Genomic DNA, 26,746 nt, shown 5'->3' with positions numbered 1-26,746 from the left:
ATTAAGAAGGTTTACTTGGCGTTAATTACGATTGGGCAGTTTCTAGTCTATACTTGGTTGTTAAAGTTACTTTATTAACAGCTCACAGGTTTTAGCATTATGCTCCGCCAGTGTGATTTGAAACGTGCGACTGCTCGAACGAAATACTACTAGATGAATGCTGGAAGGCTCGACAAGATCCAAACCAGCAGCTGTTTCTTCCAGATGTCGGCGGTTCGTGGGTAGGCGGGTTGCTAAGTTGTTTTCGCGATGCTGTCAATCCAGTTCCTTCGTTGGTCGGTGTGTGTCGTATTCGGACTTGTTCGTTTTCCTTGGCGCCGTTGACCTGTCGGCAGTCTACGGCGGCAGCCGTAGCCGAAATCGCAATAAATTTATTTAAGAGATTCTTGCAATGTTAGATAAGCCCGTGCTTGTATGCACGATATGCCGTGCTCAATGCGATTAACGCAGTCAGTTTTACAAGCAACAAGCTGAACCACGTTGAGGTATCGCGCTTTACCTCCCAAACACCTTTTGCCATTTGGTGGCATATTTTAGAAGCTAAGATTAAACTTAAAGTACGAGCGAAACGGTTTTTCTCATCTGCCGGACGGTCGACAAACCATCAAGTTAGCAACTTACGTCCCGCCTTGCTGCTTTGTTATAAGAACACGGAATTCAACACGCGTTTGCATAAGATCAGTAACTGAGGATTTGACAATTCATCGTGTTCTTTTTCGTATCTAAGATAGGCCGCCTGAATGTAATAATATTACGTGGATTCCATTGATTGGTTATAAAGGAAGTGAGATGCAAGCGGTCTCAATGGACCGGGGTTTCTTCCGTCGCCTCACCGTACATCCCATGCTGCCATTTATTGAAGTGAGGTAGGGACGCACGCGCACGTACACTGTTACAAACAATCATCCACAAGTGGGAGAAAAAATCATTGCAGTCTAAAAAGGCAATGCATTGTCTCCTCCCCCCCTTCGATTCGCCTTAACCTCCACCCTTTGTCGGGTAAAGAAATGTGATCTTTTCTCTTGCAGGAAGCGTTGTTCACCGTGGCATAAAGGTTCCTATACGTGCGCAATCGTCAGCCTTTTTCCCCGTCACGAACGAAGCATTGAGGGAAGATGTTGCTTTAGATAGCCGCAACCTTGCGTATGTGCGATTCTCGTGTGTCAATGTGGGGTCCTGCATTTGAAGGGTGAAAACGTCTATCACATGAGGCTCGTTTATGGTCTAGTGCTATTGACAAAGCAATCATACTTGTCTAAACGGACGATGCGATTGATGCGGTACGATGGCAATCAATGAAAATAGTATATCATTTTTAGACGACTCGAAAAAACTTTTGAAAGGATGACCTGCACGGCCAACAGCAACGACTATAGTTTGCTTCAAAGATAACATTATTGAATTGGCTATATGAAAGCCCTGAAAAGCAAACCCGGGTTTTGTCTTTTACCAGAAAACTTGTGTAGGTATAATAGAGCTGAGGCATTTCGTCGTTTCTAGATCTAGATCAATAGAAAGTGGCAGGTCCCCTTGGATCGACTTAACTCTTAAGCAAGAGTCGATACGCAGACGCGCGCCACCTTCCCTCAACGTAAGTTTGTCATCATAACCCTTATCTGTATGGAAATATTGGTAAAAGGTGAAATGCTAGACTACAGCGTACATCAGATAGATTTCAAGTAAGTGTAACTTCGTTACCGGGGTAAATGAGACGCTGGCTGGAGAAGAAAGGGCTGTTAGAATTATGTGTGAGAACTCCACTTACATATCGTTGCTCATACGCATCCACCTCTATCCGCCCCTTCAGAGAAATATGCCCCGTGCGTACGGGATCTTTCGGTTAAGAGCAAAGTTGCTATGAAATGTACCTCTTGCGCCCAACTCGATTCTGTTAGTTACGGGTTCATATATAGGGATATGTTTTATAGCTGCATACGTAACAAAATAAACCTATTTGTTCTGACATGTTAAGGCGAACAACGTTTAAAGATATGTAAATTATTGAAGTATGCAACCTATGTTCTTCTCTAAATATATACCAAGAATAAAAATATATATGAGTATAGTGAATATAACGAACCAAAGGTGACCTTTACGCCTTAGGTTGTTCCTAAAGTTGGAATCTGTGGTGTTATACCATACTACTTAGGTATTATGAGCAAAAAATGCATAATAGTTCGTTCTCTAACTCATTTCAAAGGCTTGCTTGCCGAGACGGGGCAAAAATATGTAGATCTATTTAGAAGAAAGAAATAGAAAGCATAGCCTCCATCCACGTGACGGAGACTCAAACTCATGGAACCTACCTATCATTTACCCAACATTTTAAAGGATCTTTTACTTAAGGGACAGTTAACTGGGTGATGCCTATGACCCCGATCAGGAAGGTTACACTCGTACGGCACGTCATCTTCACAGGTAATTGTCATCTCGGGAAACGTCTTTACTATACAAGACGACGAAGCGAAGGAGTCTTTCCTTCTGTGTGATTAATACTATATCTAGAGGAGATCATGTGGTCTTTCAGAGTCTCTATTCGGTTACGATGATTCTATGCTAATTAGACTATAAATGCCAAGAAAAATAATTGAACCGCACGATATCTTTCTTACGAAGGACAAAGACGTCTAACCTCTGCATGTATATAATGTGGTAAACATAGCCTATAGATTATCCTATATGGAGGCTTTAAAGGTTAGAACATCATTTAATAACTTGCAGCAACAAGTAGAAGTACTCTGCGCTCCCTACACATTTTGTCAGATCTGATTTTTCATACTTTATGAATAGAATAGAAACAGCGTCTATGTACACTAATATCTTTTTCAAAAAAGCGGAAACACTCATCCAGGACATTGCTTTATTGTCTGTCAAGCGGCGGAGAATGTAAAAACAGTTAAATCTATTAATAGCGTAAACCGTTGGCTTAAAAAAAGCGAGCATGTACGATTCCTGTGCCCGATTAGGATGAAACAAAGCCAGCACGTTGCGCAAGTGGCAGAAATTCAGATAGTGATGGAAAGCTGACAAGAACGATTGGATGCTCATGATCAAGTTATCAAATAAGCGTATCTATGAAAGGAATTTTTTCTTCAGTCTCAGATCTAAGTTAGCGCACGCGAAGTGAGTGGTGATTGCCATAAGTTTTCAAAATACGTTCAGCCGTAAAATTTGAGCACGAAGTAGTCGACGCAGATGTTCTGTTGTTGAAATTGTCTTCTTATTAATTCCTACCAGTGCCTCGTAGGGTAAGCACTTATCCACATTAGTCCACTCCTTTCTACTTGTTTATTTGATATTATCGCTCCAAAGGCAAGGCGCCTTGCGGTAGAAAAACAAGGGGCAGACAACTGAAACAATTTGAATAAATTTGCATTTGTGTTGTATTGTACTGTCCCATCAATGAAGACGTCTTGACTGATTGTCTTTACCGACGGTATCTCTTGGCAACCGCATTTACATGTAAGCTGCTTCTAAAGAACATGTTGAAAGTATACCCATGGGACCCAACCGAGAGCAGCGCGTATACATTCATTTGAGAGAATGCAGAACAAAATGTCACGCAAACGAACACTGTGAAGCAATCCGTCAACAAGGGGGCGAAAAACTAAATTATGCGATTGGTATTGCTTCAACATCTGCCAAAGTCAGGTCAAATAAAGGACACCGATGGACAAATACAGGCAGGCGTATCACGTTTGAACGGCTTTTTATGGTCTCTACCAAAAACATTTTAGCAAGTGAAGTGCGAATATCGTATATTATAAGCTCTGTAACCAGTAAGGATGCGTTTGAAATAGGAAAAGGAAGCATATAGTGTACTATTGTTGGGAAACACCGATGCTGACACTGTAGCCACTGTTGGTTGATGGCAGTGCTGACGTAACTTTGTTCCAAGGTGTGCGATTTGACTTCAAGTGCGAGAAGAGCCCATACGAAGGATTATCGTTTTAATCCCAGCTGATTTTCAATGCATAATTTAAGCGGGAAAAACATGCGCGTCCTTTACAAGTGGGGGAAAGAGTTCGCAATTATCTACATCATAACAAGATCAGTGCCATGAAACTTTCCTGCCTTGCTGGTCTTAGCTGAACTGTTGAGAAATCTTGTACTGCATACTCTATGAAAACGGTACTAAAAACAATTAGAAGCTATGTGGGATCCGTTTTAACGGCTGTATTCATACGCAGCCAGTCAAATAGCTAGGCCAACGTCTCTTACCTGTGGCTTCATAAGAGGTTAGGGTGCACTGCTTAATTTATGACCAAAAAAAAAAACTTCAAAAACATGGTTTTAAACTTAGCCACGCTTGAGAGTGGGCTTTCATTAGAAAACCTTCGCCTTGACTCCTATCTGAATAAAATATGGTTTTAAACGACGACGACGACGACCGTATTTTGTTCTCGGTAGCATTACAGAGTTTTGAAAAGCAACAAATATAAAAGATTTTGTCTGAACACGAGCCTAAACAGAATTCTGACGTGTCCCTAGTATAAGAACAAACATTCTGCAGTCTTTTAGTGCAGGTTTAAAGAATATATTAGGTTCACAACCTAGGATAGGCTCTGGCCATGATACTAATGCGCCTTTTTAGCGTCTGGCCTCTTCCCCCGCATCAAAGCCCTATACCACGAACATTTATCCTAATATACGTATACGTTCCCGAAAAGCGACTCCTAGCCGAAATGTCTACGACATCGACAGTAATATTTGCGCATAAATCTTAATGACGTGTGTGTGCATTCATTCATTCTTTGTCTTTAAACCTTGCTATATATTACATATTGCGCTAACCGCAACGCTTCTTCCTTTGCTATCTATCAATAGATGCTTCTTCTCTCTATATGTCGTCCGCTATCGCTGTTAAGCATCCCATCAGGTAGACGGCTGGCTCCCACCATGAAGCGAAGTGTGTATATGCACGGATTCGAACCTAGTCCATGAAGTGTTTCTAAGATCGACAGGCAAAGATGTTACCCATTCAATTACTACGAGAAATATTTTCACTACGCTTATTGGCTACTCTGTTGTAAACCCATGCACGTACATTACATCCTGTGTACGTGTTTATTTGTAATAATACGGTATGTTATTATTGGGCTTTGACAGCTTCCCTTGAGTACCGAACCAAACACGTACACCTATCAAAACGAAAAAAAATGATCTTGCACACCGACCTATATTCATTTCAGGTAACCCACTTTTTATTACCCACACATATTAAAGCATGCAAGACACTGCAACAAGATTCCCGCAGATCTGAATGTTCTCTTACACACCCAGGCAGCTGATGTATGCATTGGCCACTGCTCAATCGCTGTAAATAATGCTTTTGTTCTCAATAAGAAATGTGCTTAATTTAGTAATCACCTACAGTACATTAATGGCGTAAACACATAATCAGCTTATCCAGCACAACAATTTTTACTCACAGTCTTAGAGAACAATAAGAAAACTACCGATACCCTCGTGCTGTTTGTAAGGAATAGCTTCCTTGCGGGTAGCAGAAGCAGAGATCTTCCGTAACGGCTCAGCTGCGAGCTCGAATAACGGCTGATCAGCAATTCCATCCGCCCAGCTATTATCGTCTCCTCTATCTGCCAAGGCGCATTCAGCATAGGTCGAGACCAAGTCGTGGGCCGACAGATCCCTTTAAAAATCGCTCTGCTATCGTAAGGTCCTTGCAGTGAACGAATAGAACTTTGCTCGCACAAAGCTTAAGCCGGTAACGGAGAGGGGTTCATGTTTGTCATATAGTCGGTCGACTGGCAAGCCTTGTTTCAACGTGTTTCGTTAACCTAATATGCTCTGTTATGTTCTAAGCCGTCTACTTCAACATAACTATCTAAGAATATTGTTATGGTCCTCGACGTACGTGTATGACGTGAAAGTGTATTGTTAGAACGCACCAGATCAATCTAAAAAAAAAAAAAAATAAATTTCAATTAATTTGCTTTAGACTAAGATTACAGAATCAATCAGGGTTAAATCGACGTTTCGAGTTTTATGCTTAGCACTTCAGATGTTAGCTATCGCGTAAGACGGCTGGCTTCCAGCTTGAAATGGAGTGTATCTACGATCCGATTTAAATCATCACTTATGTCTAAGTTTAACGGGCGAATGTATAAAGGCTAACCTATTACAGAAATGCATCGATCCAGGTCAGGGTAGGCTAAAATATAATAAATTATTTTTATAGTCCCTTTCAGTGCTACACACTGAAACATGCGGACTACAGTTAAAAGATGAGACTACCTTACGTTTTACATTTGTGTTGTCCAGACAACTTTCAAATACGAAAAGCACTATAACAAAACCTAATTCCTAAAGTTAGCTCAGCTCATTTAATACTCGACCATGTATATGGCAGGTTTTTGCGATTTTCACGAAACCATTCGCCAGTCCGGCCATGTTCCAATACCTCTATGCTTAAGGAAGAAGTGAATTCTTTTTCTCCAATAGAGTTATTCCTTTAATTGTGCTCGTTGAAATCTTTTTGCGCAGTCTTCGATTTCTGTCTTGATTGTTTCATATTCTTCGAATTAGGTGACGAGCTCAGCCTTATTTAGAGCGCTCGGCTTCCCTCAGTTCAACTTAGTTTGTGCAGGTTTTTTGAGCATTTCATCAGAGGCGCAAAAACGGTTGACCGCTCGTTCAGCCTTCCGACTCGCACACAGCCTGATCGCCCGCTAAGACTCGGAGCTCACTGCAGGGACTCTATAACGCTTTTCATTTAAGTCGAGACTGAACGGCACATGGTGGATGACTCATGATGTCCTAACTAGCCCGAGACACAGGAAGGAAAGCGCCTGAAAGGCAGATGGATTCCAATTTCTTGAGTCATCTCAAAGTGTTGAAGGATGTACGATGCGAACAGATCTACTTTTTTTGACTCGATTGAAAGTGCCCAGTACTAGCGCTTACCAGAACCAGGTTTGCCCTTCGTAGAGTTTACATGTAGAATGCCTTGTAGTAGCGTCTTCTAACCAATTTCACCTACGTTTACTATTGAATCTCAGATCAGGAGAGGACCAGTATGCAAAATACCAGGATGCTTATGTACTGATTAAGGACAGCGGCGCCTTCAGGAGAGCAAAGAATAAGAGTTATCAAAATGAAGGAAAAAGCATGTGTTTGCAGAACGAGGGCAGGTGCAAAGCTTGTGAATCGGCTGCGTTACATTGAACAGTACTTTATGTCCACACATGGTAATTAGTCTTAATCTTATTGCTGGGTAACGCATAAATTGTTTCATTATTAATGCGGTAACCACACGCTTAGAAGTCTAGTTATTTCAATATGCCGAAGCAGTACTGCTCTGACATTATTTTTGGCCGCATCGGCCGCAAGGCTTCGCATAGACGAATTCTGGTTGTGACTACCTTTATGTGACTATGACCGGTTTTTACGGAAACTGTAGCATAATACTACCTTTGTCTCGCTATATATATATAATATAACTTCGCTCATTTTAGCAGTTGCATTTATGGTAAATTATTGTTTGCAAATTACTCCGAATTCGAAGAACCGCCTGCCGTTAAAGACTTCGAATATGATGTTCTGTAGAACACATACATCTGCTGGGGTGTATATATACATATATCTATATATATATAAGGGGTTGTTATTTCATCTAAACGGAATATTTAAGCAAGCTGATTCAGTCGTGTAAAGATAAATGCGAATCATAAATCTGTATATTTCTAGGGCTGCGTGCAGATCTTCAGTACGACTTCGCTGGCTACCCGTACGGCCGTGAGCTTTGGACGCGACAGCAGCGCTAGACAAATTCACACCGCTAGATGTATAATTAAGAAATAAACAGATTAGCTGGAAACTACGTATCATCGATGCACTGGCTGCGTGCTGAGCTATGCACTACTAATAAGGCATCTAAGGCTGTGAAGGTAATGAGGTCGACACGGATGCGCGACTAAGTAGATTATTGGGACAAAGAACCTTACGTGTAAGTAAGTGCATGTCAGCCATATGTACGTCCCTATGTATGTGCGATATACATACATACATACATACGTACATATATGGGTGTGCATTTCTCATGACAAATATGCCCTCCGCTCTTTTGTAGTGATGCGATTTGCCAGAGGAGATTGCTACAAGCAAACATCAATCAGCGAAACGAGTTACGAATTTGCCCCCTTACAAGCTTTACCCCCATCGCTTATCAGTCGATGTCACATGCTTTTGTATAGGTGATCTATTCGTTGGGATTTTTTATAGCAGAGAAGTATGTGTCTTACGCTCTAGGCAAGTTGTAGCGTAATGCAATATAATAATAATAAACTCCATCTTGATAATAACATCACATTAAGAGCTGAAGCGTTAACGGATAGTATTAAGTTGTAATAAAACTTATAACTTTAATTAATTTTCTTTTTTTTGTTGGACTCTACTCAAAAACACTTATATTTACACAAAAAGAGGCGTGTGTCTTGTACTTCGAACAGTTCACGATACTCACATGAAAACATAACTTTTAGCCCTTTTCAGTTGGCTTAGAATCTGGAGTGTTTAAAAATTAGATTATAAGAGACAGATACATAGTGCTAGTGTCGAAAACGCAACGCTGCCGAAACTTGCAGTGTTTTTGTTAACTTTCGTAGTGCTTTTCAAAGCTTTTTTCAAAAGAAAAAAGTGAATACGGCTGCAATTCGTATTTATCCAAGTGAATATGAATAAGCTAACGTTAACCAAACTTAAACTTATAACTAGCCAAACTACAGGAAATCTTCTGTTGTGGATACAACCGGCAAAGCAGTGTGTCTAATATTATGATCGTAACTTAAAGCACCATTCTTTTAAATATTTCGCAGTTAGTAGTTGCCAACTGCTGGTAATAGATTATCAATGAAGCAGTAAAGTTAAAAATAGTTAGCGCAGAAAAATGAAGACGCATAACAGCCCTCATTACGTAAAACGGATAGAAGTAGATTATGTAATATTGTTTTCGGTTCGTTATCGAATAGGCCTCCAAGCCTCGCATTCTGCAATCGTAGCTACCTAGACTTCGCATGACTTATAGCAGCTGACAATGACTGAACGTATGGAAAGCTCTCTTCTGATCGAGATAAGTCTAATGAAACAGACGGTACTTAAAAAATATGTAGTCGCCATTGCTTGCTATTGAAACAGACGCGAGAAAGACTAGTCTATATATTGAGGGAGAGAGATTATTCTATTCTCGCTACAGAGGCGTAGCTAGTGCCTAACGTAAGCAGGTTTCCTAAGGCTTGCTAAAATGGCGATTAGCCAACGTTATTTAGCAATATGCCCTATTCCTCGTATGTTTCTCTTTGGTTTTTAAAATGAAGGTTCCTCATTTTGTCATGAACTACATCAGCGTCGCACAACCACCCTATAATCTCTATAGTACATTTTTGGCGAAGCTCAAGCAAGGTTAATCAGCGCGTCCATCTTATGCGCTAATGTATAAATTAACCGAAAAGAACGTCTAAATATGTGGACCGGTGTCTTTAGATAATTTTGCCAAGACTTCAAGGCGAGACAAAATAGGTATTGAGAAACACGAAGTGTGATGAAGTGTGTCAGTCCCCGTGCTTGCTTAGTGCCTGCTAACCCTTTGGACACGTTTAGGTTGTAGTCTGAGTGCCGGAAACCAGCCGTCTGATGGTACGCCTAACAACGATACCAGATGTAAGACTCGAAACGTTAAGATGACGTGTAACAATCATAGCAGCCGCGAGCCTTACAGGTGAGAACAAAGTAGAATCATATTAAATAGAGATCGAACCGCCGACGTCATTTGCAATCAAGTTCAAGCCTGAAAAGGTGCATCCAAATACAAGTATCATCTTTCGCCAGTGGCTCAACTGCTCATGTATGACGTAACTTCTGTCTCGAGTTTTACGCCCGGTATCGTTGTTAAGCATTGCTTCATACGATTGGTTCCCAGTACGAAACGAAGTCCATCTATGCCTAAGTTCGAACCTAGACCACAACGTGTCCCTAAGATTAGCAGGCAAATACGGTAACCGCTAAGTTATTCCGGACATCACCCGGACCTAGTGACGTAGAGCTGGCAAGTTGCATTGAGAGGACATATATATTCATAAAAATAATGGAAAACGAATCTCTCCCTTCTTGACTGTATGTAGCTCTTGTGCATAAGCAGTCAGAAATATTAGCATTAGGAAAAATCTCTGGCTTTTGTTGCCCTCGTATGGGGGAAAAATGACCATTGATGCCCGTACATAAGGCGACATTTCCAATTGGATTTCTTTGGTCCTGACTTTTGGGTGGACTTTTAATATATACTCCTTTACGACTTCATGTAGACTAACTAGTTCAAGTAGCAAAGTTTCCATTTTAAAGTTCAGGCTTTTTGGAAGCCTGCTAATGGCCGTTTTACGAACCGTGGGCTTTGGTTTACCAAAGATTGCTAGACATTAAAACTATATCTGAAAAGAACGTACCGGCAAAGCCTGATTTGGTTTCAAGATTTTGCTATAACCTGTCTTTCTCTTAGTCCCTAGATGTTTTTGTCCGTTCTATTATATATAAAAGTCACTCACGGTACCACGCAATCTATGACATCGTCATACAAGCAGACCAATTATGTTGCAGTCATACACAATCGTGACTGATAAGTTAAGGCTGGGGACGAATCTAGCATTCGCTCAGCGTCTACCGTTCTCTAAAGGGCGCGCCTATTTTTTAAATTAAATTAAAATGCACTCTGTTTTCACTCAAGCGTCCGGATCCATTCATTAAAGATTCAAGCAGAATCTCGGTACTACTCTAAATTAAATCGAAGCTATAACTTGAAATTAGTCCTTCGGATTATATCGAATGTACTTCAGTCATTATATGAAAACTGTAGTTTAAAAAACAGTATCCAAATATTTGGCTAAATCTTGAAACCAACGGGTCGCCAAAAGTTCAGCAGACGCGCGATCAGATCATGGATTAGACTTTCCTCGGAAACAAAATGATCAGTCTGTTTTAAATTGATCTATTTCAAAACTACTACTACCGTCCTCTGTCCTATTTCACTGGAACACATTCTATTTAACTGTCAATCTATTTTTATAGAATCAGCCAGCCGATGACCTTTTCCAACATCAATATTTTCGCTTTCGCCATTAGATCGAGAACCTCATCGGACGTACAAGGTTTCTGCGGCATAATTGACCTATTATCCTGACCAACTTACTGAACGTAGTAATCCAATTTTACGAGCTTCTATTAAATCCACGTATCAAATAGGCATGCACAACTTTTCTTCGTTCCGTTCGCCTACATAGCTTGCTCTATTTAGACATAAACTCATAGTGCCTACTTCTTTCTGAAACTCTAGATCCTAGCTGTGTTACGAAATGTAATGTTAGCACGCAGTCATGTACCGTTCAATGTGTAGTTGAACATAATAGACAGCAACGCATAATTGCCTCAAACAACGTCGTCCATAGTCCGCCTCTTCCGCTGAATGGATGCGTCGTGAAACTGCGCGAGAAAAGATAACAGGTGAATTATTTATCCTTTAGGAGCCCGATTCCTTTGCACACGACAAAACCAAGCAACATTTCCGTCTTCCGGGCCGTCTGCCCCTAATTAACTCAGAGGGTTGATCGGGTGGCTGGCTGGGTGACACTGAACGTCCCTAGCAATTTGAAGGTGGTGGCGGCAGCGGCCAGCGCATGGATATACATAAGGTAGCAAGCAGAAGACACAGTAAAGGAACGGCTCAGTACGGCTATGGGAATCAATGGACGAAGCGGACAAAGGAAACTGGGCTCTTTAGAGAAGCGAGGCGTGGGAGACGCGCTTACGTGAAGCCCGGAGCCAAAGGCGGAGGAGGAAAGAGCCGATAAAAAATTGATATACCGACCCGCGCATTGCTTATCCGCGCTGGAGCATTGACCTTATTCAGTAGAAAAGCGAGCAATGTCGAAACGGACGACAAGACAGAATGATATTTCAAGACGTTAGATATCTCGAGCTGGGCTGACCCCAGTTCGAGATGGTATGATGATGAGTTGATATATTCGTATATATATATATATATATATATATATATATATATATAATTATCTGTATACATAGGCTCTGTTAATGTTATTTTTTTTTATTATGTCTTTGTTATGAGCACACCGACAGACACAATTTATATGCACAACAGGTATATTGACAAAGTGTCAATACTGAACGTTTCTTAAAATTATGTGATTTAAAGTTTCGCTAAGCGCAACTGAAGCAACGTGGAAGATACCGAAAATATAATCCTGAATTCGGTTGAATTTACTGTGGACAATTTATAAAACTCCGAATTGGAGATTTAAAGCTGCCCAGCCAGCAAAAGGATTATCTCTTAAGCTACGTAACCGACAGTAAACTCGATAAGCGTATAAGTGTTTTACCTTCAACTTTTGTTAGAACAAGCGTTTATATATTTATCATCTGAAGCTGTCTTTTCTTAAACAACCCATCAGCCAGTAATGCATAGCAAGTCACACAAAAATATGCACATCATTTTTAATGTTACATTTCTCTCTATACAGTGTCTCATACGACGTACAAATTTCACGCATTACATTGTGACAGCAGTCAGAATAGTAGTACGGTACGTTCAATGGTGAAGAACGGCATCTGCATGTAAGCGTCGACAACGTCTTGAACAGTTCCATTTTTACAGTAAGTAACGTTCCCCCATCGTAAAGAGCCCCATCACGATTGAATGCTCACGTAACCTGCAATTCATGACTTCCCTTGCCGTTTCCGACCGGGCCCATCTCAGCCGGCTTTGGAAAAATAGAAGCGTACGTACACCGTTGCCCGTTGAACGCGGCTAACACCGACGCCATACGGACATAGCGGAGATCTGACAGCACAGCGGGATGTGAGACTGCAGCAGCTTCCAACCGCCCCCGGGGGCAACGGCCGAGAACATCCTGCATCCCGCTGAGCAGTGTTGGGGAAAAGGTTATAAGGGATCAAGTGTGCCGCAACGCGACGAAGGCCAAAGATCTGCACGTCTGCACATGTTTCCAGTAGTTATGTTACGTTGCTGGTAAGCAATACGGGTCTGCTTCTCAAGATGCCCATGTTCGGCAGCCGACTAACGCTCTATTACTTTATTTTCCCCAGTATGCATAACAATGTACCTTCATAAGCTTGTAGACAGCAGTCGATAATAAGATATGACTTAATTCGATAGATATCAAGGGGTATATACTAACTGCAGCATGTGCTTAGATCTATGTTTTTGCGTCGGTACACAAAATCCTGTTATATATATTTTCTAGTATTGTCGTACCGTAATAATGTTAGGGCGTTTACGAGCTTCGGGTGACTACTACCTACATGACATAATTGTTTAGGTGTAGCCACGGGCAATATTGTCTCTTAGAGCCGCCATCGACAATATCGATTGAAAGTAAAACTAGAAAATAAATCAGCCAACAATGCTTGTTCGGGGAACGTATTTTTTTTTTGTTATATCCAAAGTCCATATACGTATCTTGGAAATATACGATGGCACCATTCCTAGCATACCCATTAAGACGTAATCGAAAATCCTGGTTTAGGAAACTAAAGTGTCGTAAGTTAGCAACTATCCAAAATGGCATTTTTGTTTTCCCTTTTATACATATAGCACAGCCTATAGTCAGTCTGCAGTGAAGTGTGTTTTTGGAGTGAGGCCAACAGAGTAAAGTTCGACGATGGTTGCGTGACTGAGTCGAATGTCCGTGATTAGTTAATGTACAGTGGCCTTAGCATTTCGTCTTACTGCACTGAGCAAATACCCTTTTTCGTAAAGACAAGGTTTTTTTTTGGGTACGGTCCATCTTGCGAAACCAACTCTGAAAGTCTCGAAAAACGTAACGCGAACGCTTTTAGAGGTAACCGCAATGAGTCTCTTATTATATTATACAGGCCATAAAAAGTCATAACTTGTTTGTCGGATTTAGCTTGCCGACTAAGCAAATCAGCTAAATTGGTCAAAAATCAGGTTGTCTATTGAGGTTGGCAACTTTCTCACAAATTTTATGTCCCTGCAAGATACAAAATGACATCAAATAGTCTGAACGGCTATTGCCTGTCTCCAGGTTGATGTTTAGTGTTGTACGGTTGGTTCGAACCCCGCTGTGAAATATTTTCCTTTGAGGAGAAAACCTTAGCATTTTTGCTGAGTCGACGTCGTGACATCAGAATCTGGTTGTTAAGGAAGTCACGGTAAGCTTAGCATCTCCGCTTATATTTGATTGCACATTGGTAAGTGTAGTACAAAAGCAATTTTAGGGGTAAAATCGTGTATAAATATAGTACGTTTTCTCACCAACGCAATACAAATATTATGTTTGCGTACTTTACTGCATATGAAAATTGTCGTAAATGACGCTCAGAGACGAAATGCGAGAAAAGTGACTACCTTAATCATCACCTAGCACCAGAATATCTCTTCAAAATAAGCCTATTTCCTATATTTCAGGTACGTTGCAACTTACTTTTTGTTTCTGTCATTATTGAGACAATTAATCATGGTTACATATGAATAGCTGATGATTTATTATCTTTTTTTATTTTCCCTTGCTAAAATTTAACCGAACTACGGCGTTGCCAGCCAAAAAAGTTCTTACCTTCTGATCCCGCCAACCGATTTCGCGAAGAAAAGCACTCGCTGGGTTTGTTATCCCGTTTTTCCAACTACTCGTGGTAGAGTGGCGTCCAGGACATAGACGACGCGCGAGGTTAAGAGAAAGCAAACGGAAAAGTGCTGACGCCAGTTAGAGAAGCTCAAGCAGAACTCAAACGGTGAAGCACCTACTGACCTCAATTTTTCGGCTGAAAACTACCACTAAGCAAAGGACTAAATGGTTCAGCAGTCCATCAAATGCAAAGGGAATTGTAAAGCGGTTATTGCCTTCATGGGTCGCACGCCGTAGATGTAACCTTTGAATTTTTTGACATTAGGGCTCTTTGTCAAACGATCATAGTTCAGGAAAAGAACTAAAGGACGCCCGTATAAGGTAAGAGTCCTCCGTTTCTACACGATGACTTATTGTTTACGACGAAAGCCGTGAATGGCACAAATATCATATAAGTCATTGCGTACATTATCATAAGAGAAGTTACGTACCAGTTGTTTTGCCTACATCAGCGGTTTCGCAGCGGAGGCCAGTCGAAAGGAAATTCGATATTCGGTCCTGGAAACCTAGAATCATCTAAAAAGCCTACTAAAATATAAAGGCAGGTGAGACTTTACAAAGGCCGCGCTAACGCACATTTAATTTGTATATATAGTCCAGTGCTCACCTATTCAAACAAAACGACAGGTTTTAACTTGTAACATTGAACGAATTGTATATTTTTTCATAGGCATATTCAATTTTTTTAAGTCTTAGTACAGTCACGATAACAGAAGAACAAGCGATAGAGCATAAATTGAGTCAAGATGTCAATTCAGAAAATATTAATAAATAAGTTTCCATGTCTCAAGCTTTACGTCCGGTATCGCTCTTAATCGTTGCATCAGACGGCAGGCTCCCAGAACGGAGCCAACTCCGTGTATGCTCGGGTTCGAATCTGGACGATAACGTGTCTCAAATGTTAGCGCAAAAGTACCTCATCCACTGAGCTACCACAAGGACTAGGTAAGCCTGAGCCAACTTATTCAGAACTGTTTGCATAGAGTTAGCATAAGCAATATAGGCTTGTCAGATATTCAGATCTTAGGAAAAAGGAGCTAAATGGAACATGGTGCGAAGACAGCTTAAAACACACTCCGGATTTTCCGACTCCCTTAGACACGTCCCCGTCCTCATTATTGATGAGTAATTTCAATTTCTTCAGTCTTTCAGATCGCCACCGGTTCTTTCTCTCTTCTCTGCCTTGTTTAGCAAGAGAGCAGATCTACGTGCTTACGCGTCCCATATTCATTCGGCGCTCAACAACAGCGCTGAAAACAGTGGCCCCGGTCAGCAGCATGAATAACTCCATAGTATATATGGTAGGGGATTGTATTCATTGGGTTTGAATACTACTACTACACCTGACGACTGCGGGCATATCTCGGTATCGGTAGCTGGCGTAGTTCGCAACCATTGACAATGACAGCAGCCCTAGGTCTTTGCATGGCACACACGGATGAGACGGTGGTGTCTCCCTGTCGCCTAAGTTTGTATATCGCCGTAGGCAAAAAGAATGGAATCGACGTAGTAGCATAGGAAACGGGCGGCTGGAGACGGTGACAACGGTGGACGAAGCTGCAGTCTAATTCTCTTCCTGTGTGTCGAAATACCCGCCGAAGCATACGCCCACTCGTCGGTTTACCGTTTAAAATTGTTATCCAGAGTGTCCTGCTATAATGTATTCAGAATAACTACTACTGAGGGGTATAGGGGCGCGAAGCCCCCAAGGGAAATTGCCGGCTAAGTACAATAACAGCAACTAGTGGCATAAATACAAAGCTATGGTCTCGACGATGGTGGTAAAGCGACGGTCGAAGCGGCATATAGGGCCGTCGGTCGGAGCTGGATCGTTGCAGAAATTGGATTCTGCACGGTATAGGTGGGGGGGGGGGGCTGCCTATGAACTACAAAATGTTGGACATGTATATGTCTACGTTTGTACATGTGCTACGAAGACGACTTGATGCATACACCTTTCGAAATGAACGGCGTAAAAATCGAGAATCCCTTGAATATATTGAATCATATTTGTAATATAGTGACAACGCGCTAGTATCGGCACAAATGCATTATATCGTTCCAGATCTTGTACCTATCATTGGTAAGTGTATTGTAAAATTCTATTGGTACGCGCAGTGACCGTACGTATACTCGCATGCATTTTTCTGATGTATAGTTACTGATGAGATTAGCCATATTTTATTCCAATTGGTCGAGTCATAGTTTTTACATTTATGTATGCATGCATAGGTTTTATAATACGATCCTAATTGGTGATCCTTTCGTTCATTGTTCAATAGGAGGGTCAAGTGCGGTAGCAGAAACATGAACGTTTTTGGACATTATTATGAAACATTTCACCTATCAAAAATCTGACACAAATATTGCCTTGTTGACGTGAAAAGGTACCATTTGTGCCGATTTTCTCATATTGGTCAAAATAATTTAATGATTTTTTGTTTGATTTTATGCTCATTTGAGTATTGTTTATGTCAAGGACAATTGCCTAAAGCTATTGTTTCACTAATAGCAAGCTCCAAGGTACACACAAATCAGGCGACTAGCAAGCGTTTTAATTATTATTGTAGCACAATCAGCCCAAAAAAAAATGAATGATTGCTTCCGGACATCCACCTTCTAAGGGGTTCGGACATCCAACTACCCTCGTTGCCGATCATGTGCATTTCTCGACAGTAAGGATTTTGTAAATAACATAAATATCCATAGAATCTACATCGCGTCATACCTAGGGTTCTAGAGTCCTTCCAGGTATTAGTTCAAGGTTGTTTGAGCTATAAAGCTAGTAATAATAGGACCATACGGTCAATACAAACTTTTAAGGCAGCTGGCTCTAAAGTTGTCTAGGCTTGGTGGCTCCAAAACGTAAATTCAGGCAAATATCTGCTAAGGGAGTATTACTGGATTTATTCTATAAGTTTGTTGGCATCACTTCGTGAGATCATTAGGGTTATGCGAATAACAGCGCGGTAATTTAAAAGTCGAAATGCGATGTGAAGATTTGCCTGAATTGTAACGTAAAATCTAGGCCTTCGACACCAACGATTTAATCCTTCCCATCAGATTTCTCGAGTACGTTAGTTATGCCCTTAGCGAAGACGGTAGCTTGGAACAGCAATCTCAAAGGAAGAAGCAAATAAACAGCAAACTGATCACACTACTCGCCTATGAAGTTTTTTATACGTAAACTTTTACCGCCCTAAGGTTTATAAAAGATATGATACAAAGAACGGTTCGCTCATACAAGATAACGGTAAAAAAAATCTATTCTTCACACATATCAAGCTAACTCATGCTGGTGACGCCTGACAATTATATCTTGTCGTGACGCCAGCGGAAAGAGAATGAAGAAATTATTTACGTCTCGTTGTGAGAATACACTGGTCTACTTTACTTTGTTACGAGCACTGCTACTGGATCAAAAATACCCACAACATGCTCGAGTCATTCTTCTTCATGTATGATTCCATTCATTTGTGTGCGTTTTTATGACTACCTTTTCCTATATAAGTTACGGCTTCGAAGTCACATGCTGGATGCTGTTGAGAAAGCTTTTCGAAGCCTCCCACAATTTACGCTCAATCAGTCTAAAAAGAAGTGTATTAGAGAAAATGCTAGCGGAATGCTACTATATCTCACAACCGCTTTCAATGCCAGAACCTCTGCGATAAAAGGTTTACATTGCTTTATAGAAAGCAGTCTACAAAAGATACGGAAATTGAGGCTATGGGTGGTATGGCCGCATTGCTACCATCACTCTATGAGAGCGTTGCTTCTCTATGTAAACATATGGTCGACGTTCGGAATCGATAGTTACATTCAATGGGACTGATTGCTGGGATAGTAACCTGAGGGGGTGTGAGCCGGTGGAGTGACTAGTGTGCCATCGAATGCGTTGCGTTCTTTTAAAGGGTCCTTGTGGGGGCGTGGGGAGTTGCGATAGTAGTTGCCCTAGCCTATATGAATATCGTGTTCCCTGAACTAAGCGAATTTTACCATCATCATCATCATCATCGAGGTCACCGATAGGGCAGCGACAACCTACTGAAGGTAGCGGTCTCATTTTGCATCCGACTAACGTCTGATGGCGTAAGTGCTGACATTGAAATGGTAATGAGCCCCAGCTTTTACTCCTCTTCCTATACTTCCTCGTGCCAAATGTGACAACGAAAGCAACGTCGTGATCGTCCGAAATGTTGCTTTCCACTGTCTCGGATGGCAGACATGGTTTCCGTTAATAAAAATACAAAAAGCATCTGCTACGCTAAAGTTTATTATGGTCCAGTACTCGACGATCTTTCTTCCAGGTGCGTTTCCCGTGATGCGCAAAGGAAGATCTGATAGCATGAGATCTACTACTAACCATTGTGCTTTTATTTCCACTATTTTCTACAGGACATGTCGTGATACACTTCCGACGACATTATTTACAGCCTAAACGCGTTACAAGTAGGATAAACGTAAAGTGAACAGGCGAATATTCACTGCTTAACGAACTTATTCATTCCCAATTTAGAAATACTTTTCCCTTTAGTACAATTAAGTTTTACTTCCTATGATATGTACGCATGGATGGATTGATTATGTACTGTAGGGTAAAGGTATAGGGTGTGAACATATATATATATATAGTCATCACTTAGAGGTAAAAGTCATCGATATCCTTTCGTTAAAGTGCTGCAATGGCTAGGAGCCACGGAAAACTGACTTAATGGAATTGTGGGACTAAAAAAAGAAGCTTGGCTTTAAAGGATGCTTCGAAATATGTTTGCCTACTCAAGTATATGCCAACAGTTCGATACGGTTTAATACCATTGCATTTCAGAAACTCAGATTTTATGTCTGTCCTAGTTAGCTCGAAGATCGCAATGTTATTTTAACAGCGTTGATCACTATTCATGGAAAAATGAGAGGTAACAAGGCTTTCGAAAGAAGAGTAATCAAACAAGGTAAGGAGCCAAATAGAACACGTTATCTAGCTAGGCATAAAGAAAAACTAAATCCATAAACGGCTACCGAAGCTTGTAAAAAAACAATCTATTTTCATCAGGCGTCAGGTCGAAGGTATAAAAGCCATGATGCAAACATATACCGATTTAATACTTCGACCATGCTATTACTGATACTTCAAAATTAATTCCATAGAATCAAACATAGAAATCAGCAAAAGCCTGAACCTTTTTTAGGCGAGGACTAGGGTTGCTCTATGCGCCTGCGCAAGCGAACCGGAAAGCCTATTTAAGACTAAATTGCTTAAAAAAAATCTTTAAACCCTCGAATGTAACAATGGGCACATAGGACTAGATAGAAAAATAGTTCTACCCTTCTCTACTTTTAGGCAAGTATTAACGCTTATCATAACCGAGATACTTAAAAAGCTGGGTAGTGGTTTGAGAAATCTCGTCGCATCCTAGAAGAAGTTTCACGAGGACGACTTTGGATAGATCAACAAAAATGTTAGGTTGAACAAGATAAAAGCTTTCGCAAAAGTGCAGTGGATTCATCTTTAAGGGAAAAACGCTAAAATAGTATACGGGCTATGCAAAATAAGCCAAGCGTATTCTGCAGTGAACATAACTGAACTTATTGCTTCTTCAGCGGGAACTTCTTCCCAACTCAGAAGTCGCCAGAGTGCCATATGGCATCGTAACAAGTGGTAGAAAATCCGGCAAATGCCAGGAGTCATTTTGGAAAATTAAAGATCTAGTCACCTCGTTACATGTGATTTAGAAAACAGCTGTTTTCGGGCGGATGCTCCTGCTGACGGGATATCGATTAATCTCTCTCACCAATATATTAATACTTCGGAAAGGCCGATTACGTTTTACTTCACAAAATTAGCTAGCGTGGAAGAATGTCATTGATCTTATAAGGACGAAAAATCGCAGTGAATTTTTATCGAAAAAGTGAAAAGAAATGATTTTTGTACCAGGAAACAAGCAGCCTACCATGTCTACTACACGCATCAAGTGTAGATTTCTTTCATTCATTCAATATGATATTAGAAATAGATGATTAAAAAAAAACCGGCAATTTCCATACGTTAGCACAGTTTCGGCTGTGTTGGCAAGAAAGACCATTGTATAAAATAGCTTTTTTTTTTTTTTTTTCGCAGTTAAAGGATCTAGGTGCAACCAACTCAGAGGTACATATAATTAACAATACTATCAGATTCCGTCGCCCTTCGATTTTTGAAACTCTACACATAGCTTATCTCGAACGGTTGTTCTTAGACGAATACGTTAAAGGACAAGATCTATCGTGATCCTTCTCAAGTTAGACAAAAACCTCCTAATAGAATGTAATAATAATAATATACACATATATCAAAATGGAACTATCATATAAAAAAGGGCGGTACCTTCGGATATTTACCTGGCCATGCTCAACCTTTAGGTAGTTGCTGTTTAGATAGTCTGGAGCTGCAAAAATGAATCCAATCGATAGAAAATATGGATAACGGTCGAACAGTGACAAAAGTATGGGAGTCATCCTTCACAGTAGCGGTACACGTGTTGCTAACGCCCTGGAAGAACATAGGTTAGACTTATACTGTGTCAAATCAAGCGACGTTTATTATCCACTGGTTTTATTTGAATACCTTTGAATTACCTACGCAGTAAATGTATCAGCTTCGTTTTCTTGCTGCTTTGGTTTTTACTGGTATTTTCTTCATATTTCGTTTAGTATTATTATCAGGTTGATTCTGAAGGAAACGTTGTATTTTTGAGAATATCCGAAATACTCGCAGAAACGATCCAGATTAGTTGTGCCAAACTACTGATAGGTGACTATTTGTCACTGATAGTTAAAACAGTGTATGTAGATTAAAATCATTTTCTGAAACTATCCAGAGCCTAGAGAGTGTTGGGTGCTGCCTGTTTTCGTTTATGCGTATTGCCATTTCCAACAGTAAAAGTTAATTAGCCAGCTCGAACGTTTAGTCCTTTCTTAAACTGAATCAGATAAATTACTTATTGTCAACAGCGCGTCATTTTCTTACAAATGGTGATTGGGACGCCTGTAAACGACCGTAAAGGAACGCAATAAAAAACTCACTGATGATGGCGAAGATGACAGCGATCGAGTCATCACCGCAGTCTTCATGCGCGTACACAGCAAATATGGTGCTCACATAGGTATAAGTGGGGTAAAAGGTAGGAGAATAACTTCGATATCCTTTAGCAGTGTTACACGAGAAATTGAAAATTAATTCTGAAAGCCAAATATAACTAGAACCGAACCGATATACTCAGTAATATATACATCGGAACAACATGGATTAAAGGCAAAATCAAATGGACCTTTCAACTCAGAAACGTAATTGCGTATACTAAAAGCGAATTTATTAAAAGGCATTAACTGGATAAGACATGTGAAATCAATGTCATCTCGATGGTGGCATTTGTTACTTTAATAATTATCAAACACCCGATGTATAGGTTCGGGAACTTGCCAACCCTCGTACGATCGTAGGACCATCGTAGGATAGCCAAGTATAAAAAAAAACTAACGACTTCAATACTAGTAAACAATAATCATTGAAGAGGCTGTCGACGATGTATTTTTTTGTTAATAATTCTAAGTCTTCAGATTACTAGAGGTTCTAAGCGGAAGATTATTGGGTTCATAATATCATGAATAATATTGTGTCGTAATGCTTTTTTTAAACATAGTGCTTTATATAGATTCTAAGCAACAAAGCATCCCTGTCCTTCATTCAGATCGATATATATATATAAGTAAAATGAAGACTTCCAAGGGATTTTCGCCTTACCTTTATGACTAGTTTTATCTGTAAAAATTTTGGTAATTACTGTATACTACTTATGGCTGGAAATGATTAGCTGTGGTTATAATGTTAACGGAAGTTCAAAAAAAACACATTTAAACCACATGCACTCCGAAAGTGTAACTCTCTGAATCCATTCCACAATAGTCTCATTCAGCAGTGATATCCGATCGTTGGTTCACGTTGATTCTTATAAACTCCGGCGCCCCGACGCCTCGATACGAAAACACCTTTCCAATCGGATGCCGTTACTTCAGAAATCAATATCAGTATACAATGTCCCAGCATTGTATACTGTACTTCGATTTCGTTGATTTCTGGGTAGAACTGGGTCAGGGCGAAGGGACTGGCGAATCGGAAGAAGCCATTTTGACTAGTATCTTCGACTGTTACAACTGATGCGACGTTGCCACAACTAATTTTGTTGGTAACAGTAGCTGTCCGATGCTCATTTGTGAAACAACAACACTGACTTATGCAAAATTCAAAAGGGGAAGAGTGAGGAGTGGATGGGGTATCGAGTGTGCTTCAACCGCCTCTAGGGAAATAGAAACTGTTCAATCGAAGATAGCAATAGGGTAACGACAATAAGGCCATGTGGCACTGAAAATTCAGCCATTATTTTTATTAAAAACGTATGCACTGGGATAAAATTGTTTTGTTGACATTTACTAGCGAGATGGAACTAGGTGTAGTTCCGCAGATTTCTCTGCTTAGCCGTTCGATAATACTCGCTGCGTGCCAAATGCCTCTCCATTTACGTACGTTGTAATTTAGTCCAAGCATTAGAACAGTGTCTATAATATCAACAGTCACTTCTTCCTAATGATATCTCATTCCACTTAATATTTTTTTTTATTAAACTAAACCTTAAACATTTTATTACCGTTATGCAAAGGTGTGTGTGCTGAGTAAGCGCAGATAACAGGAAACGGTACAGGTTCATTAACCGTAGACCCAACGAAATAAAGGAAGATATTCTGTCATTAAAACGACGTATGTCTTGATGAAGTTCAACTAACGTGACATATTTAACCCCTATATTTTGAGGTAGCTTGAGCTAAGATAAGCGAGCAATGGTAAATAACAGAGGTTCGGTGGTTGTCAGGATAAACTAGGATATACTCCTTAGGTACAACACACGCAGACCAGTTGAAAATGTACCTTGCCTACATGTATATACATACAGCTGGACCTTACAGGTACAGATAGCATTCCATGCTTTACATGAAGCTTCTTAACCACGTAGATCATAGAAAATTATATATTTTCACCTACCAGTGCAAATACCATTTATAATAATGAATAACTGAGTAGTCATACAATTTTGATCCGTTACCAGAGGCTTGATGTAATGATCCTTCTGCAACAAAAACAAGCTTGGATGCTAAACATGTCGTAGAATAACATCTACGTGACTTTGCAGGCTACGTTTATGACGTACTCTTCTGGAAGCCAATAGACGAAATGGAAGCTATTGAGCGACGTGCAATGTTTTTTTTCCCGAAAGAGTAGGCAAATCCTCTAAAACTGAATAAGCTGAATGGATTACTTTTATACCCTATTTTTGCTTCTACCTGCCCCTGCATGCAATGTTTCTTTCATACAATTCAGACAAAAGACGAACGGTATTCAACAGCCAAAAATATATAGAAAAAGTATCTCAAAAAGTTCCTATTAATAGATAAAAGATTAAGCGTCAGTCGAGAGATTAGGTGAAAGAAAGTATCATGGCATTTTCTAGGGAAAAATATGGTTTTTAGAGTTTTTAAAGCTGCTGTTTCTGAGCTTTTGGTGTATTTGCGCATCGGGGAGCAGGTACGTGTAAGCTGTCAGGTTATCGTCAGGTTAGTCCAAGGACTTGAACTGACTGAAATTGTCAGCCTCAGCGACGAAAATTATGGCCAGAGATCAATCCTACGAACAAGCGTATTGGCTAGTAGGCAACGCAGGGAAGATAGTGTGATGTCGAAAATAATTGTTATAGGAGGTGTAATAATAATAAGTAAATATTATGTAATATCAAAAAGAGTTGGTAAACAAACGCTCAAAACGTCTAGATACATGTCAGATTCGATCAAATGCTTCGCTGTGCCATAGAGCACTTCAATATTGATTATTGCAAGGTTGTGGCTACTGTGATAATTTGAATACTTTAGAACTCGTTCCGACAACAACTTATTAACTGGCAGACGAAACAAACACTATTCCAAAATATTCTGAGTTGTCTATAATTAAAACTATTAGAATCTAAAATCATGATTCCAGGAAATCTATGAACAGCTCAAGGCCACATATAGAGCTTACAACAGAACTATGCTACTCACAATGAGGCAACTTACTTTATGAGAGAATTTTGGCCAACGTTTCCTAGGGCCATAGATTCCTGACGACTGTCCCAACTTATATTTACTCTTGATGAAAGCAGTATCCATCTTGATTTACCGCAAAGTGATCAAACATACGTAAAAAGGACTCGATGTCATTTTGAACGCAACTTGTTCCTCTTCCTGTTTTTGCCCGAGCCTCGTTAAGGACTGGATGGCTATGCCGGCGGTCCCGTCACGTCTTGTCATCGGTGCTGGAGCTGCAACAAGATACAGCTAAAAGTATCTGTTGCCTTTCTTACTTTGTACAGTCGTCACGCGGCTCTTCAAGAGTTAAGCAGTTATATAGGATTTCCTCTTTAAAGCAGCTTTGTCCTTCGCCAGCACATGGGCCTTCCGGATGCGTCCCAAACACGAAAAGAAGTCAGCTGGCTCTGCAGGTCAATAAGGTTAAAAACGAGGCTTACTGACCGGGAGTGAGCGTAGCTGATGCTGCCGTTGGCCTGAACTGTGCAAAATGTCGTATCCTTCGAATTTGACAACGATTGTTTGGTCACTACTGAATTTTGAACAGACACAAACAACATTGCATATGACGAGCTTAAATCTACACGATTTCGGCATTCAAATAATGCTACAATGATCTAGATTTTGAAGAGAGGAAAGGGACTAATATCTGCAATCGGTATCGGCCAGATAGACTTTGAACATGTGATGCTGTAAAAACTTCCGTAGCAGGGTATCCGCTTCCATTGCTCTTCCACTATGGTATCAGCTGCCAGATTAACAAAGCAGTAATCCGATTTGTATCACTTTCCAATAGCGACAATACAGTGACTAGAAGCAATACAAACAATGCCGCCGATATACTCACCGTTCATGTGTCGCAGTCGACGCGAAATGACAGCAAGGAACGAGTTACCGGTGCGAAGTTGGACGGTAACGAAAAAATTAAACGTTCGTTGTTGTTTGTATACACACACATACACACAAGCCCAAAAGCATTCTTCGAACAGTCATGGCAACGCCGATACACGACGGGTGAGCGTCAACTCAGATAATTTTATATCAACACCAAGTGTACGCATTGGGATAATATGTGCTGCCAACCGTGTAGCCTCGACAATATGCGTTTATAGAAGCTTATTGGACTTGGAAGGTTTGCTGAAATGTCGAACTGCGCGGCTGTCCAGCCTGTTAATACCGTCAACTTACAAGTTCTAAACGTATCAGCTGACCAAAAAGCTCAGGCATTTGTTTTGGCGCTTCTTATTAGCAGGTGAGTTGCACCGTGTTGACGTAAACCTCAGTTCCGAGAATGGTAGGAAGACATGATCACATAAATCGTCCTTACTCATTCTTGTTTAATTAGAGGTGAGCTCCGTACGATTTAATATACGATAACGTATTCATTTTCGTAGGTGTGGAACCTGTTATCTTTGACGTTTGCTTACATTCACAGTCTGACACGTTTCTTCCAGCTAAATCGTTCTGTTAAACGGATCTGAGTCGGAACAAATCGTTACTGGGGAATCTTTCTAGTTATTTATTTTCTACCCGCCCTATACTGGGATTCGTATAGCTTAATGAGGATCATGGCGCGTTCAATACCCCCCGTTTGACCACGTTATATTAGATCCAGTTGATTGGCATTTTCCAGAAGGCTAGAGGTACTAATTAACGTCTGCTTCATACGACTGATTTTACGAAACAATGTGATGCCGGCTGGGAGCCGGCCTCAGCAAGGGTAGTTTTCCATTCGTCACTTGACTACAATGATTTTTGGCATACCAAGTCAATCCGTTCAGGGACGACGAAAGTCGTGCTATTGGGAGCTGCAGTTTGATTTTAGCTAAAGAAACGCTGCTCGACAAATAAGCGAACGTCACTGTTTCCAATCTCCTACAATGCGTATACTGGCAATCGTTGAGTGTTGCAAA

General features: G+C 40.5%; 1 long non-coding RNA gene across 6 annotated transcripts; it reads right to left on the bottom strand.

Annotated features, from left to right (window-relative positions):
• Positions 1-25,689, bottom strand: LOC147758754 (uncharacterized). 6 transcript variants are annotated; one of them, XR_015317067.1, is made up of 4 exons: positions 21,747-25,688; positions 15,119-21,213; positions 14,619-14,685; positions 12,095-13,849 (listed from the first exon to the last, which is right to left on the bottom strand). It is a non-coding gene; the product is annotated as an uncharacterized LOC147758754 (long non-coding RNA). The 6 variants fall into 6 exon arrangements; XR_015317072.1 differs by having other exon boundaries at positions 15,119-15,215; positions 21,063-25,684; XR_015317070.1 differs by lacking the exon at positions 12,095-13,849 and adding an exon at positions 1-336 and having other exon boundaries at positions 15,119-25,689.
• Positions 25,690-26,746: the final 1,057 nt, after the last annotated feature.

The sequence above is a fragment of the Varroa destructor genome, unplaced genomic scaffold (genome assembly GCF_002443255.2).
Source record: "Varroa destructor unplaced genomic scaffold, Vdes_3.0 BEIS01000001.1, whole genome shotgun sequence".
In the NCBI taxonomy this organism is placed as follows: domain Eukaryota; kingdom Metazoa; phylum Arthropoda; class Arachnida; order Mesostigmata; family Varroidae; genus Varroa; species Varroa destructor.
The sequence above is the reverse complement of the archived record's forward strand: the minus strand, read 5'-3'. Positions and strand labels throughout refer to the sequence as shown.